Source organism: Ceratotherium simum, chromosome X (genome assembly GCF_057802395.1).
Source record: "Ceratotherium simum simum isolate JZ-2026a chromosome X, ASM5780239v1, whole genome shotgun sequence".
Lineage (NCBI taxonomy): Eukaryota > Metazoa > Chordata > Mammalia > Perissodactyla > Rhinocerotidae > Ceratotherium > Ceratotherium simum.
Window position 1 is genome coordinate 77062396 of NC_141940.1, and position 25047 is coordinate 77087442.

The 25047-nt window shown below is 38.7% G+C and overlaps 1 long non-coding RNA gene across 1 annotated transcript in view; it reads left to right on the forward strand.

Annotated features, from left to right (window-relative positions):
* The window catches only part of LOC147911897 (uncharacterized), a 234260-nt gene that overhangs the window by 12164 nt on the left and 197049 nt on the right, over nt 1-25047 (forward strand). The window lies entirely within an intron of this gene.

Sequence of the window (25047 nt, forward strand, 5' to 3'; positions counted from 1 at the left end):
TTGACTTGTCCTGCCATAGCCCTTTAAGATTTTCTGTTAAGCCCAAGCGCCAAAGTTCTCATGGACTGAAAGCTGGAGGATTTGCCCAGAGATAGCACTCCTATCCTCTTCTCTTCTCTGGGCTTGCTGTATGGATCCCTGTCTGGCATGGGGCTCGCTGACTCATCAATTCCAAACAGTCTGGGCTTGTCTGTAGATTTCCAAGCAGAGTCCAGCCTCCTGGACTGATGCCACTCTTGATCAGCACAGATACATATATCTCACCCCTCCATACATGCAGCTGTCACTCGGTCATTCACTATGCCAGAGGAAGCAGAGGGGCCTTCACTAAACGGCAGTACTGTAAGGGACATAGGACATTATGTGGACCTAACAGACCCTAATCCCCATTTGTGGATGGGGAAATGGAGGCCCATGAGGGTAAGGGATTTTTCCCAGGAGCACCAGGATTAGAATTATAATTCCTTATCCCCAGACCTGTTTCAGGAGCTCATTTCTGTTTTCTCCAGACATACTATTCTGCTCTCAGGAACACTTTACAGTGCGAGGTAAATCCGAGGTGGGGGATAGACAGAAGGCGTGTAGTTTGAAGAAACATATTTGAAATGCTTACTAAAAGGACATTGGGGCAAAATTGTTTTGAGATGGAGAATACCCAGAAGTTAGAGTGAGGATGCATATAGAGTGCATGGGTTAAAAAAGTTGAGATGCATGGTAATTCAGCTCTCCTCTATACTTCTAATAGCTACCTCTAACAGAATAATGTTCATTTGCATAGTGATGACTTTTGGGGGATTTTCATACCCAGTTTTCTCATTTGAGAAAATCAATACTGTACTCCTTGTCACATACCGCCATTTATTCCTGTAACCCCTTTCTTTCTTTTTTTTTTTTGGTGAGGAAGATTAGCTCTGAGCTGACATCTATTGCCAATCCTCCTCTTTTTGTTGAGGAAGATTGGCCCTGAGCTAGCGTCTGTGCCCATCTTCCTCTATTTTATGTGGGATGCCTGCCACAGCATGGCTTGATGAGCAGTGTGTAGGTCCGAACCCAGGATCCGGGCCTGCAAACCCTGGACTGCTGCCAAAGCGGAGCACAAGAACTTAACCACTGTGCCACCGGGCTGGCTCTGCATAACCCGTTTCTTTTAGAATATTCATCACACTTTGTTAAAGTAACTTGTCTTTCTTCACCACTACTTGCCTTTATTATTTATCACTGTCTCTCCAGCACCTAGCACAGTGCCTGGCATGTAATAAATGATCAGTATGTATTTGTTGAATTACGGAATGAAATACAGATCTTCCTCGATTTATGATAGGGTCACACCCTGATAAACCCATAGTAAGTTGAAAATATCTTAAGTGGAAAATGCATTTAGTACATCTAACCTACTGAACATCATAGCTTAGCCTAGCCTACCTTAAACATGCTCAGACCACTTACATTAGCCTACAGTTGGGCAAAATCATCTAACACAAAGCCTATTTTATAATAAAGAGTTTAATATCTCACGTAATTTATTGAATACTGTACTGAAAGTGAAAAACTGAATGGTTGTGGGTACAGAATGGTTGTAAGTGTACAACCTCGTGATGGCGTGGCTGACTGGGAGCTGTGGCGCACTGCCATTGCCCAGCATCACAAGAGAGTATCATACTGCATATTGCAGTTTGATATCCAGGAAAAGATCAAAATTCAAAACTTGAAGCACAGTTTCTACTAAATGCATATCACTTTTACACTATTGTAAAGTCAAATAATCATAAGTCAAATCATTGTAAGGCATGGACTATCTGTACTGCCTTACAGATGTGCATACTGAGGACCAGAGAAGAGAAATGTGTTGCCCAAGGTCAAATATTATCAAAATGGCAGAGCTAAGACTCCAACATAGGTCCCCTGATTTCCAGTCAGGTCACTGCTCTTTCTACCACTGGCTACATAGTAATAGTAGGAACAATAGTAATAATTGCTACCAGTTGTTGTTGATGTTCCAGGCACAGTACATTATCTGATCAGACTAAATAACATTTCTAGAACTCTACAGCTGGTCCCTCTGCCTGGAACTCCTTCCTCTATTTGCCTTGTTTCTCTCCTATTCATTCTTTAAGAGAATCTCAGGCATCTTTCTCCAGGAAGCATTCCCTAATCCCATCTATGTAGGGTTAGGTCACCTTTGTCTTTGTGCAAACCCCTGTCCTAGCACTTATCCCACTACATCACCATTATCTGTCTCACCCATTTAGACAATGAGCCCCTTCAGAGTGGGGACCATGTTTTTTTATCTCACAGAGCCTAGTTTATGTTAGTGAATAGTTCATACATCAATAAATGATTGAATTTCCTCTTGATCTTCATAGTCACTCCTTGGAAAAAGGTAGCAGGGATTATATTCCTAGGGCAATGTATGTCACACTTTAGTATTCATTAGAGCACTTGGTATGCTTGTTAAACATAGATTCTTAGTCTCTCTCCCCTCAACACCACAGTCAGGGAGATTCAGATTTTGAAGCTCTAAGGTGTGGACAGGAATTTACATGTTTTATAAGCCTCCCAGGTGTTTCTGATGCAGTTGGTCGTCAGAACATACATTGAGAACCCCTGAACTAGGATGTAAGTGTGAATTGTGCTACTCATAGAAATGGTTCTGGCAGTCCTCTGGACCTGCATAGCTGAGGGAAGGTTTAGCAGCAACTCTGCCCAGTGGTGCGGTTCACAGCTATGAATTTCAGGGGTTATCTAGAGGACAGGCATCTCCAGACACTTATGAAAGAGGCTCCCCTGGTCAATGCCCTCGATATTCTTTCCTCCTTAAGACATCATGGTGTGGCAGAAAGCACATTGCTCTGGAAGTGAGGAGATCTGGTTGATGAGTGGGTGACCTGAGGCATGTCTCTCACCATCTTTGACTCTCAGTTGTGCATCTGTAAAATGAGGATGTATTGGCCTTGCCATCTAGTACCTACCTCACAGGGCTGCCTTGAAAATTAAAGGAAATAAAATAGATAAAGAAACTAAAACAGTGCCTGACACAGCATAGGTGCTCAGGGAATCCGAATGAAGTGCATAAAGCTATTTCATCCCAGCTCTGCTGCTTAATCGTTGAGCCTCTTCTGTGGGCACCAGTTTCCCTGTTTGTCAAATAATGTGAGGAGGCATTAGTAGGATGATTTCCAAGTTGTATTGAGTTTTGTGTGGTGGGCTGTGGGACAGGGTTCAATGTCAGGCTTGACGTAGAGTTTTCTGAAGTAGGCCGTCATCTTGTGTAGAGTTGCCAATCAGTCCTGGTTTGCCGCATTACCTTCCACTTTTCCTGTCTCCTTGAGCTTTGACATTGCTCTCCATTCTGAGGATGACTCATTCTTTTATTTGAGATCCCATAGGAAAAGGGAGCTTTGCAAGGCAGGAGAAAGAGTAATGGAATTGGCAAAATATGGAATATTCTCTTTAGTGTGGTCTTGATTGCATTTTGAGTAATTTCTTGTGAAAAATGGACTAGTTGGTGTTTCAAAGCCTCCCAGGAGGTTTGCATTGGTAGTTGCATTGAATACTAACTTTAATATTAATTCAGGGAAGAGGAGAAAAATGAAGGTCAGGAGAGAGTGGGTGGCTTCGTTGTAAAGTTGTTTTGTTTTATAGCTGCAAACAAGCAGTGGCGTAGAAAGCCATTGCAGAGTTCGAGAACATTAGTTTTGTGGAACAGCACTGATTAAAAGGGCTTTCAGGAGGTCAGAAAAGCAGAAGCTAAGACAAGGGTCAGCATTCCCATGACATATTCCTCGAAAGGATGACATTGCTACATAATACAAATAATAGCTAACACTGGATTTCTATAATTCTTACTCTGTGTCAGGCACAAGTCTTAACATATTTCCATGTCTAAACTCTTTTAAACCTCATAACAGCCTATGGGATAAGTACTATTATTATGACTTGCACTTTAAGGTAAATAGACTAAGCCACAGAGAGGTCAAGTGACTTGCTCAGAGTCACACATGAGGTGTGTGACAGGGCCCAAATTTCAACTTAGTATGTCTAGTTCCAGAATATATGCTATTGTTACTGTGCTACATTGACTCTTAGGGTTGAATAAAATCCCTCAGGAGATAGGAGGATGGAATATCTCTGTTTTGGGGTACTTTTTATCCCTGATAAGGTCCAGGTCTTTTCTATCACTTTTTGAATGAAATTGATGAACCAAGAACTTCAGAGTGTCATTGACTAGCTTCCTGGCTGTCCCTCCCTCTTCTTCTCCCTCCGTATAATCCTAGCTAAGCCAGTAGATTTGAAGATTACACCATCCTCTGGGGAATTTCTCTGACCTAGACTCTCTAAGTGCAACAATAATTACCTCTAACAGATGTACAGCACTTCCATATACATTTTCTCATGTGGGTCTCAACAGTTTTGTGGGTTAGGCTTGGTAAGGATTATTGTCATCATTTTACAGACAGGAAAATTGAGGCCCAGAGAGGGTAAGTGATTTGCCCGAGGTCACACAATAAGTTAACAGCAGAACCTAGGTCAGTCAGTCGGCCCACATATACTTATTGAGGGCCTATTAGGTACCAGGCAGTGTTCTAGGCATGATTCTAAGATTGTTTGATTCCAACTCTGGTGTTTTAGCAAATATCCCACTCTCTCTGCTTTCTTGGAAGCTATGCAGAATGTTTACCTAGGTTCCATGAGTAAGGGAGAGAATAAGCATTTATCAAGGCCCCATCATGCACCATGCTAAGAACTTTATTTACATTTGTTTTCTCATTTAATCCTTCTACCAACCCTGAAAGTTTGGGATTTGTATCTACATTTTGAATGATAAAGCAGAGTAGTGAGGCAGAGCTCAGTTTGAGTTGACTCCCTTTTCCCTCTTTAGAATTCCATGTCAGGCTTGGGCTATAGCACTGAAATGTCCCTCTGGTAGACTCTGCTGAAAGCATTACCAAGAATGCTGAGGCCAACATGAACACATCTTTTCATTTATCCCTTGCTGCTGCCCTGGGTCTCTCCACAGAACCATTAACAAGCAAGTGGAAAGCAGTCAGGTTAGTGAGGGATAAAGGAAATAAGGCCTAGACCTTGGGTCATATTTTGGGCCTCTAGTCCCAATAATGCCCAATGTGCCTTCCCAGTCCAGGTCAGTGATGGATGGATAGAGTCTCCTGCAGCAGTCCTCTGAGATGTGACCTAGTTCTGATGCTCAAGACTCTGCTGGCTGCTCCAGCTGCTGTTTCTCATTCCTCAGGCCTGGCTGGCATCGTTCAGAGAAGGAAGGGTTGAGAAATACAAGAGGGTATGTGCGGGGAAGCTCGCTCAGAACTATATCATGGCTCTTAAGGGAATGAAGTTCAGTTCTGTTGAGACACTTTCTCTTGTTGCTTTGTGGGGAGAGCCTGAGGCTCAGTCTCCTGCTGACATTTTCTCTGGTGGTAGGCAGGCCCAAGTGGATGACAGATTAGAGAATTAAGGAAATAACGTCTCAGGTCAGCCTGCTTACTTGCCTTAACTCACAGGCAAGAGGACTTCTCACTCTGGGCCATCTTTTACCAATCAGTCCTTAGGCCTTTTCATCCTAATCTTTGAGGAGAATCGTGGAATTATGGAGTCCTTTTGTCAGAAGAATCTGCTATAGTCATTCTGTCTACCCCTTGTCTCAGAGCATGATTTACCCTGACTATTCAGACCGTGTCTTTCATCTATTCACAAAGATCCTTTGAGAAGGAGATTCCACAACTCCCTCTGATTAATACAATAACCTCCACACTTTGAATGCCTTCCTTGCATATGTCTTGATCCTCCTACCTTCATTTAGTGTCATTTCTTTTTAGAGTCATAGAAAGTTAGAACTAGAAGTAGATGTTAGTATTATATGAGAGGCTTTGCAATAAAGTACTGCACAGATGTAATTGATTATTATTGCTATCTTGTCCAGCCTCCTTATTTAAAAAATGAGCTAACTAAGGTTCTTTGGGGTAAGATGACTTGCCAAAAATTACGCACCTCATAAGTGACAGCTCTAGGTCTCAAACCCAGGTTTTCTGGACCAATCGATTACCATGTTCTTTTCATTGTGCTCACTGACTCTTTTCCTGTCCCAGCTGACTTGGTGAAGAGCATGTCACTGTCTCCTAAATATTTATACTTACGTGCTGTTATGATGTCACTGCTTGACCTTCTCTTCCTCAGTCTAAATCAAGGGATTAAAAGTATTTTTTATCCCAGTGACTTACTTCTGACTCTTCAGTCCTTCCAGTTCTCTGAGGAGGAGCTGCGTTCTTCAGTGGAAGAATGATGCACATTAAATTGGACTAAGAATGACTTGGGATGGTTTCCTCTTCCTAAGCAGGATACAGGGCTGGTGAGAGAAGTGGGAGTTGTCATCTTTCCCTAGGCACCAGGATTCTAGCGTAGTGAAACTCCTGTTGGTTTGGATAGGCAGAATAAACCACTGTTTAGGATATAATAATAATAGCTACCATCTATTGAGTGCTTAAAATGTATGAGGAGCTATGCTAAGTGCTTTATAAACATCATCTTATTTAATCCTTACAATGACACTAAGAGGAAGTTATTGTTAGCATCATTTTATAAATGAGGAAACCAAGGCTCAGAGAGGTTAAGTAACATGTCCACCTTTACATAGCTACTAAGTAGCTGACACAACATTTGAACCTGGGTCTTTCTGACCCAATGCCCAGACTGTTTCCACTACAGTAAGCTGCTTCTGTGAAGAGTTGCCTTCTCTCTTTGTGATGTGGTCTGAGAGGTGTCAGAAAGTATTCCCTATCCATAATCTTAAAAGATTTCTCATACAGTGGTGTTATAATGGCTGAGAATTCACAATTAGAGACTCATCATTTTCGAGCGGAAATTTCACTGTTACAGGAGTTAGGAATCCTGGTTTTTAGTACCAGCCCTACCACTGACTCACTGTATGAACTAAGGCAAATTACTCCCTCACTTGGTGCCTCGGTTCCCCCATCTGTACAGTGGAAAAGATAATTGCTGAGGCCTCTTCATTCTCCGAAGTTTTGCAATTCTCCGAAGATGGTGAGCCAATTTTTTCAGGCTGTCTTCTTCTGATAATGGATGACCGATTGGGAGTATGAGGAATTTTTTGCCAGGTAGTGGTTATTCAAATATCAGCTTTCATGATGAGCCCATCCCCAAGGTGGCCTTCCCCCACTCCCAACTTAACTTGTCTAAATGGACCCAGGATCAATCTTTTGACTATTCCTTATTGCTTCATATTATTCTGAATGGAATGATAACTAGCAATGAGAGCTGGAGATTCATCTGATGCTAGGAGTAACATGCCTCAGATTCAAGTTTCCCTGGCCCAGGTCAAAAGGGCTCAGGAATCTGCATGTTTAATAAGTGCCCTCAGGTGCTTGAATGCCCCATGAAGTTGGAGACTCACATTCCAAGCAAAATATAATATTTGTTACTTTTCTCAGAGTGAGTATAAAATAAAATGAAGGTCCATTTATTTGTTTATTATTTATTATACTCTATCATGTAACAAATATTTACTGACATGTCTGTTCTAGGCTTTTTGAAATAAATAAGACAGATTCTCTATCCATGACAAACATAAGATCTAGTGGGTGAGACAGACAACTAAAACAGTGATGACAAGACATGGGGATTAGTGCTATAACAGAGATATGTAAAAAGGCTAGAGGGGCCCTAACCAGCAGCAAAGGTGGGATTAAGGAAGGCTTCATGGACAAAGTGGTGCCTGAGACAAATAATAGGTGAGTAGGAGTTAGCCAGAGCAAGGGGGAGAAGGTGTTCCAGGCAGATGTTTCAGCTGTAAGGTTCTAGAAAACTTTTATTTAGTTTGATCAAATAAGATATAGTGTTGTTCCTAATGCATTGAAACAACTAATAGCTATCATTACTATTGTATTATTTTACGCTTCTATGAGATCTGCTAGCCAAAGAGTTCATCAAGAGACCCTAAGATCTGAGAAATTCAGAAAGTTTAGCCAAAAAGCTTAGTAGAGAACAGAGGGCATTATCCATCCCACACTACTATAAATAACTCCAGTTTAAATCAACCCAAGGATTGACCATAAAATCTCATATCTTAAAGGTCATGTGACCAACTTCTCAGTGGAGTTACCCTCATTCCCAAAGTGCGTGAAAAGGTTCTATGTATTTCAGTTCCATTCATGGTTTATTCTCATGAACTTTGATATCCCAGGTTGCTTTGCTCTGTGAGGCTGATGACCACATGTACATCAGAATTGGATGGCCTTCACAGAACACCTATTCCAACTTTTATATTTTATAGATAAAAAGAGAGAGGAAGTAATTTGATCTCTTGTTGACTTATTTCGAGTTTCTGACCATCTCTGATAACCAAAGAACTTTCCTGTTTTTCTGAGATAGTCTACTAAGGTTAGAGCTTACCAGTGGTTTGAGGCCCCAAAGATCTGGCTTATCTAGTCCAGGAGACTAAATCAAAACCAGCTAAGCAGACAGTTATCTGCCTTTTTCTTCAAGATTCTCAGAAGTGGTACTTTTTTACTCCTTTTGACAGGCTATTCTGATATTCCCTCTTCCTTGTGATCTGGTGCCTAACAGAATACATGGCATGTTGTAGACGTCCAACATATATTTGTTGAATAAATTTTTGAAGGAGATTTTTACCTCCTTCTCTTTTTTAATTTGCAAATTGAGCATGTATTTATCATTACAATAATATAAGAACTATTTGAAGTTGCATAAATAGAGACAAGAAGGAAATTCACCCACAGTTCCAGTGCCCTAACATGAACATTGCTGGGGTTTTGACATAAGCTTTTGAAACACATTTCTATGCGAAGATTTTTAAAATGAAAAAAAAAAAGCACTTCGCATATACCTTTCTGTCCTGTTTTCTCACTTACCATTATCCCATAGCATTTTCCTATTATTATGTACTCTTCATAACTACCATTTTTATAGCTGCATCATACTATTAATTTCTTTATTTGGGGTCATTGCCATGACATTATTCTATCCTAAGTTTTATTGCATCTTCATCCTCCAATCTCACAAACAAGCACAAATGAACACCCAGACCACCAGCATTTTTTTAAATTTCTTTTTTTATTGAAGTGTAGTTGACATAAAATATTATATTAGTTTCAGATATACAACATAGTGATTTGACATCTAGATACATTACAAAATGATCACAAGTGCCATAACCATCTATCACCACACGAAGCCATTACAATATTATTGACAATATTCCTTATGCTGTACATTACATCCCCGTGACTTATTTATTTTACCACTAGAAGTTTGTACCTCTTAATTCCTTTCACCACTTTTGCCCATTGCCCCACTCCCCTTCACTCTGGCAGCCACCAGTTTGTTCATTATATCTATGAGCAGTTTGTTTCTGTTTTATTTTGTTAGTTTGTTTTGTTTTTTAGATTCCACATATAAGTAAAATAACATGGTATTTGCCTTTTTATATCTGACTCATGTCACAGCATAATACCCTCCATGTCTGTTCACGTTGTTGCAAATGGCAAGATTACATTCTTTTTATGGTTGATTAATATTCCATTGTATATATATAGCACATATTCTTTATCTATTCATCTATCAATGGACACTTACATCACTTCCATATCTTGGCTATTGTAAATAATGCTGCAATGAAGATAAGAGTGCATATATCTTTTCAAATTAGTGTTTTTGTTTTCTTCGGATAAATACCCAGAAGTGGAATTACTGGATCCTATGGTAGTTCTACTTTTAACTTTTTGAGGAGCCTCCATACTGTTTTCCATAGTGTCTGCACCAATTTACATTCCCTCCAACAGTGTATGAGAGTTCCCTTTTTCTCCACATCCACGCCAACACTTGTTATTTGTTGTCTTTTTGATAATAGCCATTCTGACACGTGCTAGGTGATATGTCATTTTGGTTTTGATTTGCATTTCCCTGATTATTAGTGATGTTGAGCATCTTTTCATGTGTTTGTTGGCCATCTGTATGTCTTCTTTGGAAAAATGTCTCTTCAGGTCCTCTGCCCATTTTTTAATTGGATTGTTTCTTTGATATTGAGTTGTATGAGCTCTTTATATATTTTGGATATTAACCCCTTATCAGATATATTCTTTGCAAATATCTTCTTCCATTCAGTAGGTTACCTTTTCATTTTTTTGATGGTTTCCTTCACTGTGCAAAACCTTTTTAGTTTGATGTAGTCCCATTTATTTATTTTTTCTTTTGTTATCTTTGCCTGAGGAGACAGATCCAAAAAGCTATTGTTAAGACTGATTTCAAAGAGCTTCATGCCTATATTTTCTTCTGGGAGTTTTTTTTTAAACTATTTTGTTGATGTCATATTGGCTTATAACATTGTATAAATTTCAGGTGCACGTTATTATATTTCAGGCTCTGTATAGACTGCATCATGTAGACCACCCATGGTCTAGTTTTTATCCATCATCATACATATGTACCCCTTTACCCCTTTTACCCTCCGCTCACCCCCTTCCCCTCTGATAACCACTAATCTGTTCTCTGTATCTATGTATTTGCTTGTTTATCTTCCTCATATGAGTGAAATCGTATGGAATTTGTCTTTCTCTGTCTGACTTATTTCGCTTAGCATAATACCCTCAAGGTCTATCAATGTTGTTGCAAACGGCACAATTTTGTCTTTTTTGTGGCTGAGTAGTATTCCATTGTGTATATATACCACATCTTCTTTCTCCATTCATTCGTTGATGGGCACTTGTATTGCTCCACATCTTGGCTACTGTGAATAATGCTCTGATGAACAGAGGGGTGCATAAATATTTCTGAATTATTGATTTCATGTTCTTTGGATAAATACCCAGAAGTGGAATAGCTGGATCATATGGTATTTCTATTTTTAATTTTTGATACATCTCCATACCATTTTCTATAGTGGCTGCACCAGTTTGCATTCCCACCAGCAGTGTCTGAGGGTTCCCTTTTCTCCACATCCTCTCCAACACTTGATATTTCTTGTCTTGTTAATTATAGCCATTCCGATGGGTGTGAGGTGGTATCTCATTGTAGTTTTGATTTGCATTTCCCTAATGATTTGTAATGTTGAACATCTTTTCATGTGCCTGTCGGCTATTTGTATATTTTCTTTGGCAAAATATCTGTTCAGATCCTTCTCCCATTTTTTGATCGGGTTGCTTATTTTTTTGTTGTTAAGTTGTATGAGTTCTTTATACATTTTGGAAATTAACCTCTTGTCAGATATATGATTTGCAAATATTTTCTCCCAGTAGATAGGTTGTCTTTTTGTTTTGTTGATGGTTTCCTTTGCTGTGCAGAAGCTTTTTAGTCTGATGTAGTCCCATTTATTTTTTCTTTTGTTTCCCTTTCCTGAGTAGACATGGTATTTGAAAAGATACTATTAAGACTGATGTCAAAGACTGTACTGTCTTTATTTGCTTCTAGGAGTTTTATGATTTTAGGTCTCACATTCAAGGCTTTAATCCATTTTGAGTTAATTTTTGTTTATGGTGTCAGATAATGGTTTATTTTCATTCTTTTGCATGTGGCTGCCCAGCTTTCCCAGCACCATTTATTGAAGAGACTTTCCTTTCTCCACTGTATGTTCTTGGCTCCTTTGTCTAAGATTAACTCTCCGTATATGTGTGGTTTTATTTCTGGGCTCTCAATTCTGTTCCATTGATCTGTGTGTCTTTTTTTCTGCCAGGATCATGATGTTTTGATTAATATAGCTTTGTAGTATATTTTGAAATTAGGGAGTGTGATGCCTCCAACTTTCTTCTTTTTTTTCCCAGGATTGCTTTGGCTAGTAAAGGTCTTTTGTTGTTCCATGTAAATTTTAGGATTCATTGTTCTAGTTCTGTAAAAAATGCCATTGATTTTGTTAGAAATTGCATTGGATCTGTAGATTGCTTTGGGTTGTATGGACATTTTAACAATATTGATTCTTCCAATCCACGGTGTGGTATATCTTTTCATTTCTTTGTGTCATCTTCAATTTCTTTCATCAATGTCTTACAGTTTTCAGAATACAGGTCTTTTACCTTCTTGGTTAAATTTCTTCCTAGGTCTTTTATTCTTTTTGATGCAATTGCAAATGAGATTGTTTTCTTAATATCTTTTTTTTAATTTTTTAATTTTTTTTGTGAGGAAGATCAGCCCTGAGCTAACATCCATGCCAATCCTCCTTCTTTTGCTGAGAAAGACCAGCCACGAGCCAACATCTGTGCCCATCTTCCTCCACTTTATGTGAGATGCCACCACAGCATGGCCTGACAAGCAGTGTGTCAGTGCATGCCCGGGATCTGAACCCGGGCTGCCAGCATCGGAGTGCGCACACTCAACCATTATGCCATGGGGCCGGCCCCTGTTTTCTTAATTTATTTTTCTGATTGTTTGTTATTAGTGTATAGAAACACAAGAGATATCTGTACTTTGATTTTGTATTCTGCAAGTTTACTGAATTCATTTATTAGTTTTAAAAATTGTTTGGTGGAGTCCTTATGATTTTCTATATATAGAATCGTGTCTTTCACAAATAGTGACAGTTTTACTTCTTCCATTCTAATTTCAATGCCTTTTATTTATTTTTCTTGTCTGATTGCTGTGGTTAGGACTTACAATACTATGATGAATAAAAGTGCTGAGAGTGGCATTCTTGACTTCTTCCTGATTTTAGAGGAAATGCTTACAGCTTTTCACTGTCGAGTATGATGTTAACTCTGGGTTTGTCATATATGGCCTTTATTATGTTGAAGTATGTTCCCTCTATACCCACTTTGTTGAGAATTTTTACTATAAATGGACGTTGAATTTTGTCCAATGCTTTTTCTGCATCTATTGAGATGATCATATGATTTTTTTTTATTGATGTTTTAATGGTTTCTAACATTGTGAAATTTTGGGTTGTACATTTTTGTTTGTCCATCACCATATAGATGACTCCCTTCACCCCCTGTGGCCACCCCCCACCCCCACTGCCCCTGGTAACCACAGTCCAGTTTTCTCTGTCCATGTGTTGGTTTATATTCCACATATGAGTGAGATCATACAGTGTTTGTCTTTCTCTTTCTGGCTTATTTCACTTAACATAATACACTCCAGCCCCATCCATGTTGTTGCAAATGGGACGAATTTGTCTTTTTTTATGGCTGAGTAGTATTCCATTGTATATATATGCCACATTTTCTTAATCCAATCGTCAGTCGAGGGACACGTAGGTTGCTTCCACTTCTTGGCTATGGTGAATAATGCTGCAATGAACATAGGGGTGCATAAGCCTCTTTGGATTGTTGATTTCAGGTGCGTTGGATAGATTCCCAGTAGTGGGATGGCTGGATCATAGGGCATCTCTATTTTTAATTCTTTGAGGAATCTCCATACCGTTTTCCATAGAGGCTGCACCAATTTGCATTCCCACCAGCTGTGTATGAGGGTTCCTGTTTCTCCACATCCTCTCCAACATTTGTTGTTTCTCGTCTTGGTGATTATACCCATTCTACCGGGCGTGAGGTGGTATCTTAGTGTTGTTTTGATTTGCATTTCCCTGATGATTAGTGATGTTGAGCATCTTTTCATGTGCCTATTGGCCATCTGTATATCTTCCTTGGAGAAGTGTCTCTTCATTTCCTCTGCCCATTTTTTGATCGGGTTGTTTGTTTTTTTGTTGTTCAATTGTGTGAGTTCTTTATATATTATGGAGATCAACCCCTTGTCAGATGTATGTTTTGCAAATATTCTCTCCCAGCTGGTTGGTTGTCTGTTCATCTTGATTCTGGTTTCATTTGTCTTATAAAAGCTCTTTAATCTGATAAAGTCCCACTTGTTTATTTTTTCTTTAGTTTCCCTAGTCTGGGTAGACATGTCATCCGAAAAGATTCCTTTAAAACCAATGTCAAATAGTGTGGTGCCTATATTTTCTTCTATGAGTTTTATAGTTTCAGGTCTCACCTTCAGGTCTTTGATCCACTTTGAGTTAATTTTTGTGAATGGCGATAACACATGGTCCACTTTCGTTCTTTTGCATGTGGCTGTCCAGTTTTCCCAACACCATTTATTGAAGAGACTTTCCTTTCTCCATTGCATGTTCTTAGCACCTTTGTCGAAAATTAGCTGTCCATATATGTGTGGTTTTATTTCTGGGCTTTCAATTCTGTTCCATTGATCTGTATGTCTGTTTTTGTACCAGTACCATGCTGTTTTGATTACTATTGCTTTGTAGTATGTTTTGAAGTCAGGGATTGTGATGCCTCCTGCTTTGTTCTTTTTTCTTAGGATTTCTTTAGCTATTCGGGGTCTTTTGTTGCCCCATATAAATTTTAGTATTCTTGTTTCTATTTCTGTGAAGAATGTCATTGGGATTCTGATTGGGATTGCATTGAATCTGTAGATTGCTTTAGGTAATATAGACATTTTAACTATGTTTATTCTTCCAATCCACGTGAATGGGATATCTTTCCATTTCTTTATGTCATCATGGATTTCTTTCAATAACGTCTTGTAGTTCTCATTGTATAGGTCCTTCACCTCCTTGGTAAGATTTATTCCTAGGTATTTTATTCTTTTTGATACAATTGTAAATGGTATTATCTTTTTGAGCTCTCTTTCTGTTACTTCATTATTAGCATACAGAAATGCAACTGATTTTTGTAGATTGATTTTGTACCCTGCAACTTTGCTGTAGTTGTTGATTGTTTCTAATAGTTTTCCAACAGATTCTTTAGGGTTTTCTATATATACAATCATGTCATCTGCAAATAGTGAGAGTTTCACTTCTTCATTACCTATTTGGATTCCTTTTATTTCTTTTTCTTGCCTAATTGCTCTGGCCAAAACCTCCAGTACTATGTTGAACAGGAGTGGTGCGAGTGGGCAGCCCTGCCTCGTTCGTGTTCTCAGAGGAATGGCTTTCAGTCTTTCCCCATTGAGTATGATGTTGGCTGTGGGTTTGTCATATATGGCCTTAATTATGTTGAGGTACTTTCCTTCTATTCCCATTTTATTGAGAGTTTTTATCATAAATGGATGTTGCATCTTGTCAAATGCCTTCTCTGCGTCTATTGAGATGATCATGTGGTTTTTATTCTTTGTTTTGTTGATGTGATGTATCACGTTGATTGATTTGCGGATGTTGAACCATCCCTGCGTCCCTGGTATAAATCCCACTTGATCATGGTGTATGATCTTTTTAATGTATTGTTGTATTCGTTTTGCCAATATTTTATTGAGGATTTTTGCATCAATGTTCATCAGCGATATTGGCCTGTAATTTTCTTTCTTTGTATTGTTTTTGTCTGGTTTTGGTATCAGGGTGATGTTGGCCTCGTAGAATGATTTAGGAAGTGTTCCATCTTCCTCTATTTTCTGGAATAGTTTGAGAAGGATGGGTACTAAATCTTCTTTGAATGTTTGGTAAAATTCACCGGAGAAGCTATCTGGTCCTGGACTTTTATTTTTTGGGAGGTTTTTGATTACTATTTCAATCTCTTTACTTGTTATTGGCCTATTCAGATTCTCCATTTCTTCTTGGTTCAATTTTGGGAGGTTGTATAAGTCTAAGAATTCATCCATTTCTTCTAGATTGTCCAATTTGTTGGCATATAATTTCTCATAGTATTCTCTCATAATCCTCTGTATTTCCATGGTAATTTCTCCTCTTTCATTTCTAATTTTATTTATTTGAGCCTTTTCTCTTTTTTTCTTAGTAAGCCTGGCTAAGGGTTTGTCGAGTTTGTTTATCTTCTCAAAGAACCAACTCTTTGTTTCATTAATCCTTTCTACTGTTTTTTGGGTCTCAATTTCATTTATTTCTGCTCTGACTTTTATTATTTCTCTCCTTCTGCTGTCTTTGGGCTTTGTTTGTTCTTCTTTTTCTAGTTCTGTTAGGTGTAATTTAAGGTTGCCTATTTGGGCTTTTTCTTGTTTATTAAGTTGGGCTTGTATCGCTATGAGTTTCCCGCTCAGGACATCTTTTGCTGCATCCCATATGCTTTGATATGGCATATTATCATTTTCATTTGTTTCCAGATAGTTTTTGATTTCTCCTTTAATTTCATCAATGATCCATTGGTTGTTCAGTAGCATGTTGTTTAAGCTCCACATTTTTGTCACTTTCCCAGTTTTTGTTTCATGGTTCATTTCCAGTTTCATAGCCTTATGGTCTGAAAAGATGCTTGTTATGATTTCAATCTTCTTAAATTTATTGAGGCTTGCTTTGTTTCCCAACATATGGTCTATCCTAGAGAATGTTCCATGCCCGCTTGAGAAGAATGTGTAGTCAGCTGTTTTGGATGGAGTGCTCTGTATATGTCTACTAGGTCCATCTCGTCCAGTTTTTCATTTAAGTCTACTATTTCTTTATTGACTTTTTGTCTGGATGATCTATCCATTGTTGTAAGTGGGGTGTTAAGATCCCCTACTATTATTGTGTTGTTGTTGATGTCTCCTTTTAGGTTTGTTAATAGTTGCTTTATGTACATTGGTGCTCCTATGTTGGGTGCATATATATTTATAAGTGATATGTCTTCTTGATGGAGTGTCCCTTTTATCATTATATATTTCCCTTTTTTGTCTTTCTTAACCTGTTTTATCTTGAGGTCTACTTTGTCTGATATGAGTATGGCAACACCTGCTTTCTTTTGTTTGCCATTAGCTTGGAGTATTGTCTTCCATCCTTTCACTCTGAGCCTGTGCTTGTCTTTAGTGCTAAGATGTGTTTCCTGAAGGCAGCATATTGTTGGGTCTTGCTTTTTAATCCATCCTGCCACTCTGTATCTTTTGATTGGAGAGTTCAATCCATTTACATTTAGGGTAATTATTGATATATGAGGGCTTAATGTTGCTGTTTTGTCACTTATTTTCTCGTTCTTTTGCATTTCCTTTGTTTCTTGTCCCATTTGTTTCAGACTGCCAATTCAGTTTGGTTGTTCTGTCTTATGACTCTTCTAGTTTTCTCTTTCTTTATCATATGTGGTTTTGTTTTGATTATTTGTTTAGTGGTTACCTTGAAGTTTGGGCAAAAAATCTTGTGTATGAGATAGTCCATTATCTGATAGCCTCCTATTTCCTTATACTAAGTCAATTCAATCACTTTCCTCTTCCCCTTCTAAGTTGTTCTTGTTATACCTTATTCTATCTTGTGTTGTGGCTGTGCGTTTACAGTGATGAGGTTAAATTTATTTTTGGTGAGTTTCTTCCTTTGATCTTTGAATTTAGTATTTAAGTGGTTGCTAACCTATTCTGGTAAAGATCTACTATTTTTCTGAGTTTGTCTACCTACTCTTCTCCTTGCTCCAAGCTTTGTGTTCCCGTTCTCTTCTTTTTTTCAGGCCTGAGGGCCTTGTTGAGTATTTCACGTAGTGGGGGTCTCATGGCCATGAACTCCCTTAGCTTTTGTTTATCTGGGAGAGTTACTATTTCTCCATCACATTTGAAGGATATTTTTGCTGGATAAAGTATTCTTGGCTGAAAGTTTTTATCTTTCAGTATTTTGAATATATCATTCCAGTTTCTTCTAGCCTGTAAAGTTTCTGTTGAGAGATCTGCTGAGAGCCTGATGGGAGTTCCTTTGTACGTTATTTTTTGTTTTTGTCTAGCTGCCCTTAATATTGTTTCTTTGTTATTGACCCTGGCTAACCTTACCACTAGGTGTCGTGGTGAAGGCCTTTGTCTGTTAATGTATATAGGTGTCCTGTTGGCTTCGCTTACTGGTATTTCCTGCTCCTTCCCCAGATTTGGGAAAGTCTCAGCTATTATTTCCTTGAATAGGCTCTCTGTTCCTCTTTACCTCTCCTCTCCCTCAGGAATACCTATAATTCTTATGTTACATTTTCTATTAGAGTCAGATATTTCTCGGAGTCTTTCTTCATTTCTTTTTAGTCTTAGTTCTCTCTCCTCTTCCATCTGGAGTGTATCTGTATTCCTATCCTCTAAAGTGCTAATTCTTTCCTCCATATTGTCAGCTCTGTTCTTTAAAGATTCCAGATTCTCCTTTATCTCCTCCATTGTGTTCTTCATCTCCATCAGCACTGATTGGTTTTTCTTTATGATTTCAATCTCTTTTGTGAAGAAACTCCTAATCTCATTGAATTATTTGTCTGTGTCATCTCGTATTTCATTGAGTGTTTTTATGATAGCTATTTTGAAATCTCTGTCATTTAGATTATGGATTTCTCTGTCTTCGGGGTTGATTTCTGGGTGCTTGTCATTTTGTTTCTGGTCTGGTGATTTCATATATTTTTGCATTGTGGTTCCTGTGTTGGTTTTGTTTTTCCTCATCCTGGAAATCTCTGGTTGCAATTTCCACCTGCCGCCACTGTCTGGTGGTACAGGGCTGTGTAGTCTAAGCCCCCTGCGCTCTGCCCCGGTTTTTCTGCTGTGATCTGCAGTTTTGTTTTTTGTTTTTTGTTGTTTTTCCCGCTGTGATCCACGGGTCTGGTCGTTTGATCAGGTCTGCCGCGGATCGCTTGTTCTGGTCTGTCGCGGATCTCTTGTTCTGGTCTGCTGCGGATCGTGGATGGCTAGGTCTGGTCTGGTAGGTTGAGCTGCAGGGTCTGGTTTGCGGGGAGGGGGGAGCTCTCTCTTTTGCCTTCTGAGTCCCTGGCGTGGATGGCTTCTTGTTTGCCCCTCTTTATCCGCTCTCTGGGGTGCTCAGATGTTGATGGTAGCCCTGTGGCTCTTCTGAGTCCTCTGTGCAGGAGTTTCCCACTGGCTGAGAGAGTCTGAAGAGCCAAGGTTTCCCCGCTGAAGGCCGCCCCTCCCCCCTCTCTGGGAGCCACACGGACCGGGATCACTGATCTGATGGGGAGGGAGAGGAGTTCTCCTTACATCTCCCCGCTTCCTCCGGGGGCCCAGCACGTTCCGCTCTCAGATGTGCGGCAGTGTGGATCTTTCCAATCCTGCTTTTCACTGTCTGGGATTCCGTTGTTGGTCTGTGACTGTTCCTTTTGTTGTATCTTGTTGGGGAACGAGTTCACGGGAAAGCTCACTCCGCCATGATGCTGACGTCACCCTGATCATATGATTTTTATCCTTCATTTTGTTAATGTGATGTATCACATTGATTGATTTGCGGACATTGAAACATCCTTCCATCCCTGAGGTAAATTCCACTTGTTCATGCTGTATTGTTCTTTTAATGTATTGTTGAATTTGGTTTGCTAATATTTTGTTGAGAATTTTTGCGTCTATGTTCATCAGGGATATTGGCCTATAATTTTGTGTTTTTGTAGTGTCTTTGTCTGGTTTTGCTATCAGGGTATTGCTAGCCTCTTGGAATGAGTTTGGAAGCATTTCTTACGCTTAAAATTTTTGGAATAGTTTGAGAAGAATAGGTATTAATTCTTCTTTAAATGTTTGATAGAATTCACCTGTGAAACCATCTAGTCCTGGAGTTTGGTTTGTTTGGAGTTTTTTGACTGATCCAATTTTATTACTAGCAATCAATTAGTTCAGATTTTTTATGTTTTTCCTGATTCAATTTTGGAAGATTTTATGTTTCTAGGAATTCATCCATTTATTCTTGAGTGTCCAAATTGTTGGCATATAATTTTTTTACAGTAATCTCTTATGATACTTTGTATGTCTGTGTTGTTGGTTGTGACATCTGTTTAATTTCTGATCTTATTTATCTGGGCCTTCTTTTTTTTCTGATGAAGCTGGCTAAAGTTTTATGAATTTTATTCATCTTTTCAAAGAACTGTCTCTTAATTTCATTGATCTTTTCTATTGTTTTTTTTTCTTTTTTTAGTCTCTGTTTCATTTATTTCCACTCTGACCTTTATCATTTCCTTTCTTCTACTAACTTTGGCCTTTGTTTGTTCTTCATTTTTTAGTTCCTTTAAGTGTAAGGTTAGATTATTTACTTCCGATTTTTCTTGTTTACTGAATTAGGTCTGTGTAACTATCAAATTCTGTCTTAGAACTATTTTTACTGTGTCCCATAGATTTTGGAACATTATTTTTCCATTTTCATTTTTCTAGAGGTAATTTTTATCTCCTTTTTGATTTCCTCATTCACCACTTTGTTTATTAGCATGCTTTTTCACTTTCACATATTTTTGGGTTTTTTTCCAGTTTTCTTCCTGTAATTGATTTCTAGTTTTACACCATTGTGGTTGGAAAAGATGCTTGATATGATTACAATATTCTTAAATTTGTTAAGACTCATTTTGTGGCCTAATATGTAATCTATCCTGAAGAATGCTCCAGGTGCACTTGAAAAGAATGTGTATTTTGCTGTTTTGGGATGAAATGTTCTTTATATATCTAAGTCCATCTGCTCAACTGTGTCATTTAAGACCAATGTTTCCTTGTTGATTTTTTTCTGGATCTTCTATCTATTGATGTACATAGGGTATTAAAGTCCCCTACTATTATTGTATTGCTATCAATTTCTCTCTTTGTGTCTGTTAATATTTGCTTTATATGTATAGGTGCTCCTATGTTGGGTGCATAGATTTTTACAAGTGTTACAATCTCTTGTTGGAACCATCTCTTTATCATTATGTAATGCCCTTCTTTGTCTCTTGTTACAGTCTTTGTTTCAAAGTCTATTTTGTCTGATATAAGTATTGATACCCCAGTGTTGTTTTGTTTCCATTTGCAGGGAATATCTTTTTCCATCCCTTCACTTTCATTCTGTGCAGGTCTTTAGATCTGAAGTGAGCCTCTTGTAGGCAGCATATATATGGGTCTTGTTTATTTTATCCATTCAGCCACCCAATGTCTTTTGATTTGATCATTTATTTATTTACATTTAAAGTAATTGTTGATAGGTGTGTACTAATTGCCATTTTGTTCATTGTTTTCTGGTTGTTTTGTAGTTCTTCTCTGTTCCTTTCTTCTTCTCTTGCTCTCCTCCCTTGTGATTTGGTTACTTTCTTTAGTGTTATGTTTAGATTCCTTTCTCTTTATTTTTAGTGTATCTGTTATAGGTTTCTGGTTTGTGTTTACCATAAGGTTCATATATAACAACCTATGTATATAGCAGTCAATTTGAAGTTTATGGTCACCTAAGTTGAGTGTGTTCTAAAAGCAGTACATTTTTAATCCCCCCCTCCATGTTTTATGTTTTGATGTCATATATTACTTCTTTTTATTTTCTGTATTCCTTAACTAATTCTTGTAGATATAGATGATTTTACTACTTTTGTCTTTAAACTTTGTACTAGCTATATAGATGGTTAATCCACTAGCTTTAGTATATATTTGCCATCATATTTGCTAGTAAGAGTTTTTCTTTCATAATTTTCTCGTTTCTTATCTTATTCAGGCCTCTCTGTGCTTCCTGGACTTAGATGTCTGCTTTCTTCACCAGGTTGGGGAATTTTTTTTTTTTTGCTTGAGGAAGATTAGCCCTGCACTAACATCTGTGCCAATCTTTCTCTATTTTGTCTGTGATTCACTGCCACAGCATGGCTTGATGAGTGGTGTATGTCCGTGCATTGGATCTGAACCTGCGAACCAGGCCACTGACTTAATGATGACACCATGGGGCCGGCCCCCAGGTTAGGGAATTTTTTAGCCATTCTTTCTTTGCAAAGTTTTCTCTCCATTTCTCTCTCTCTTCTCCTTCTGGGACACCTATAGTGCAAATGCTAGTATGATTGATGTTGTTCCAGAGGTCCCTTAACCTATCCTCTTCTTTTTATGTTCTTTTTTCTTTATGCTATTCTGATTGGATGAGTTCCACTATCTTGTTTTCCAGATCACTGATCCATTCTTCCGCAGCATCTAATCTGCTGTTGATTCGTTCTAGTGTATTTTTCATTTCAGTTATTGTATTCTTCAGCTCTGACTGGTTATTTTTTATTTTTTCTGTCTCTTTTTTGAAGTTCTCACAGTGTTCATTCATTCTTGTCCTGATCTTCAGTGAGCATCCTTATGACCATTACTTTGAATTCTCTATCCGGTAGATTGCTTATCTCCGTTTAGTTTGTTTGTTTGTTTTTTTCCCTGAGGTTTTGTCTTGTTTTTTCATTTGGAACATATTCCTTTGTCTCTTCATTTTTGCCTAACTCTCTGTGTCTGTTTCTATGTATTAGGTTGATCAGTTATGTCTCCCAGTTTTGAAGGGGTGGTCTTATGTAGAAGATGTCCTGCTAGGCTTAGTAGCACAATCTACCTTGGCTGCCAGAGCCAGGTGCTCCAGCTGTGTCCCGTGTGTAGGCTGTGTGCACCCTCCTGTTGTGCCTGGGACACAATTTCTGTGTGCATGCTAGTGTGTGGGACTGGCCTCGCAGGGCAGGAGACACTTTGGAGGGGCTCCAGGGCCTACTGGGGCCACCTGCCAAGTGGAGGTGGGGTTGGAGTTAATTTGAAGGGGCTCAGTGCCATCCAGGCCCACCAACTTGGTGGAGGCAAGGTGGAATCTGCTTTGGAAAGACTCCTTTGCTTGCCAAGGTGGCCCACTGGGTGGGGAGTGGCAGGAGTAATTTTGGAAAGGTTTTTACCAGGGCAGGTCTGCAGGGAAATGTCAGGGTAGGGCGAAAGGTGCTAGAAAAGTAGGTGAAGAGTATTAGAAATGGCACCTACCATCGACCTACCAGCTAGGTAGAGAGAGAGTGAAAAGTGGCACCTGCCAAAGCTTCCAACCCCAGAGAAAGTTCCAATAGATCCCTGCCCCTCCAGCACATACCCTAAAATTAGTTAATAAATCTTCTTGTATAACTAATGCACTTTTCAAACTGCTGCCTCTGTGCTGGGACTCAGAGTGAGTCAGTTTGTGTATCTGCCCCTTAAGATCCAAACCCTGGTTTCCTATAGCCCCCTGGCTCTCCTGGATGTAAGCACTGCTGGTTTTCAAAGCCAGACATTATGGGAGCTCATCTTCTCAGTGCATGTCCCCCACACTGGGGAGCCTGATGTGCAGCTCAGGGCCTTGCTTGTTCAGGAGAACCTCTGCTGTTGTGATATCCCCCATGCTTGTGGGTCACTGTGCAGGGTGTATGGGTCCTGACTAGACCACATCTCCACCCCTTCTACCTGCCTTGATGTGGCTTTTTCTTTTCAATATCCTTAGTTGTGGAAAATCTATTCTGCTAGTCTTTTTTTGTGTGTGTGTGTGAGGAAGATCAGCCCTGAGCTAACATCCGTGCTAATCCTCCTCTTTTTGCTGAGGAAGACCGGCCCTGAGCTAACATCTATTGCCAATCCTCCTCCTTTTTTTCCCCAAAGCCCCAGTAGATAGTTGTTTCACAATTAAAATGACTGATGCTCATCTCTCTCTTCTGGACTCCTCTGAGATCATTGTCTCTCTAGGATGCTCAGTTAGGAACTTTCCATCTTCCTTACTTCTTTTTGCTCCCTCCCCACATTCAATAGTTCATTGGGTCCTTTGAATTTGATTTCCTGGCTTTCTCTCTAATTCAGGTTGTTCTCTCTATCCCTATTTCCACTACCTTAGTTCAGGCCTTTATCATCATCTCTTTTCCTACCCAATATCTCATTCTAGGACTATTTTAATAATCTTTAAATGAGTTTTCCAGACTCCACTCATTCTCACTTCTAATCCATTCTCTATACTGTCTATCTTGCTTACCATTGTAGCCTTGTGCCTAGCACACATTGCCATACCCAGAGTAGGCACTGAGTAAATATTTATTAAATTAATTAATAAACAGACGGATTCTGTTACATTCTTGCTCCAAAATTTCCAATGGTTCCTGGCTGCCTACAGAATAAATACAAAATTCCATCACATTGCATGCAAGATAATTCAAAATATTATACTAACTTATCTTTCCAGTTTAATTTACATGTGTCTTAATCTCACCCCGATTCCACCCCACCACCATGTACCTTATACTCTAACATAATGAATGTTTCTCAATTTCCCTGAAATTCCATGCCCTTTCCTATTTATATGTTTCTCAAACATGCTATTGTGAAATGCTGTTGGTCCTTAGTCTTCTTGGGCATTTTCTCCCAATGGTTCTCGATGTGGTGTGGGCGTGAGGGTAGGGAGCTCATCCTAAGACTTTTCAAAATAAAAATTCCTGGACCCCACTCCAAATCTACTGAATCAAATCTGGAAGAGGCAGGTAGGCAGATGTATATTTTGCAATAAAATTTTTTTAAAAAAATCAATTGGCCTTACTTATGTGGGTCTATTTCTGAACTCTATTCTTTTCTATTGAACTATGTGTCTATTCTTTCACTAGTACGATACTGTCTATTTTACTAATCTTTTCAAAGAATTCACTTTTGGTTTTATTGGTTTTCTGCATCTTTAAGAAGTTCACTTACTCTTTCCTCTCTCATCTCCATTCTGCAATTGATCCCAGCCAGTGTTTTTTTTTTTTTTTTAATTTTGTTGGTTAGTTATAAAGTTTCCATGTGTTCTTTTCTACATTTTCTATTTCTTTGCTGAGCCTCATATCTTTCCATTCTTTGCAAGAATGTTAACCTTTACTTCTTGGAGCATTCATTGTTGTGTTAGTTGTTTTAAGGTTTTTTCTGATAATTCCAATATTTGTGTTATCTCAGAGTTGGCATTTGTTAATTGTCTTTTTCCTTGCAAGTTGGGATTTTCCTGATTTTTTTTTTGTACGCCAACTACTATTGAATTGTATCCTGGACATTTTGATTATTATGTCAGGAAATATGAGATTTATTTTAAATTCTAAAGAGAATGTTGATTTATTTTTCGTGATTTTTTTAGTGGGAAATTCATTGTGTTATGTTCAGTATATAAATTCCAACTTGCATTCTGTGTGCTATGGTTCCAATGTCAGTTCAGTTTGCAAAGTTTTAGAAGTTGTATTTAAATCAGTCCAGAATGGGACCTGGGTGGTGATCTACTCTGTAGCACACCTCTCAAGGCCTGAAGTATGCTCTTATGGTGGGATACATGCATGAATAGTTGGAAGGTGAGTCTAGGAGTTCATACACAAATGTATGGGATTGCTCTCTTCAGCTTCTTTCTTTCAGTGATTTTTCTTAATCTTTCCAGTTCACTGCTCCAACCGCTTCTCACATTCTTCCTGGGACTATTTTTGCATTCATATCCAAGCAGTGGGAGGATAGAAATAGAGAAAG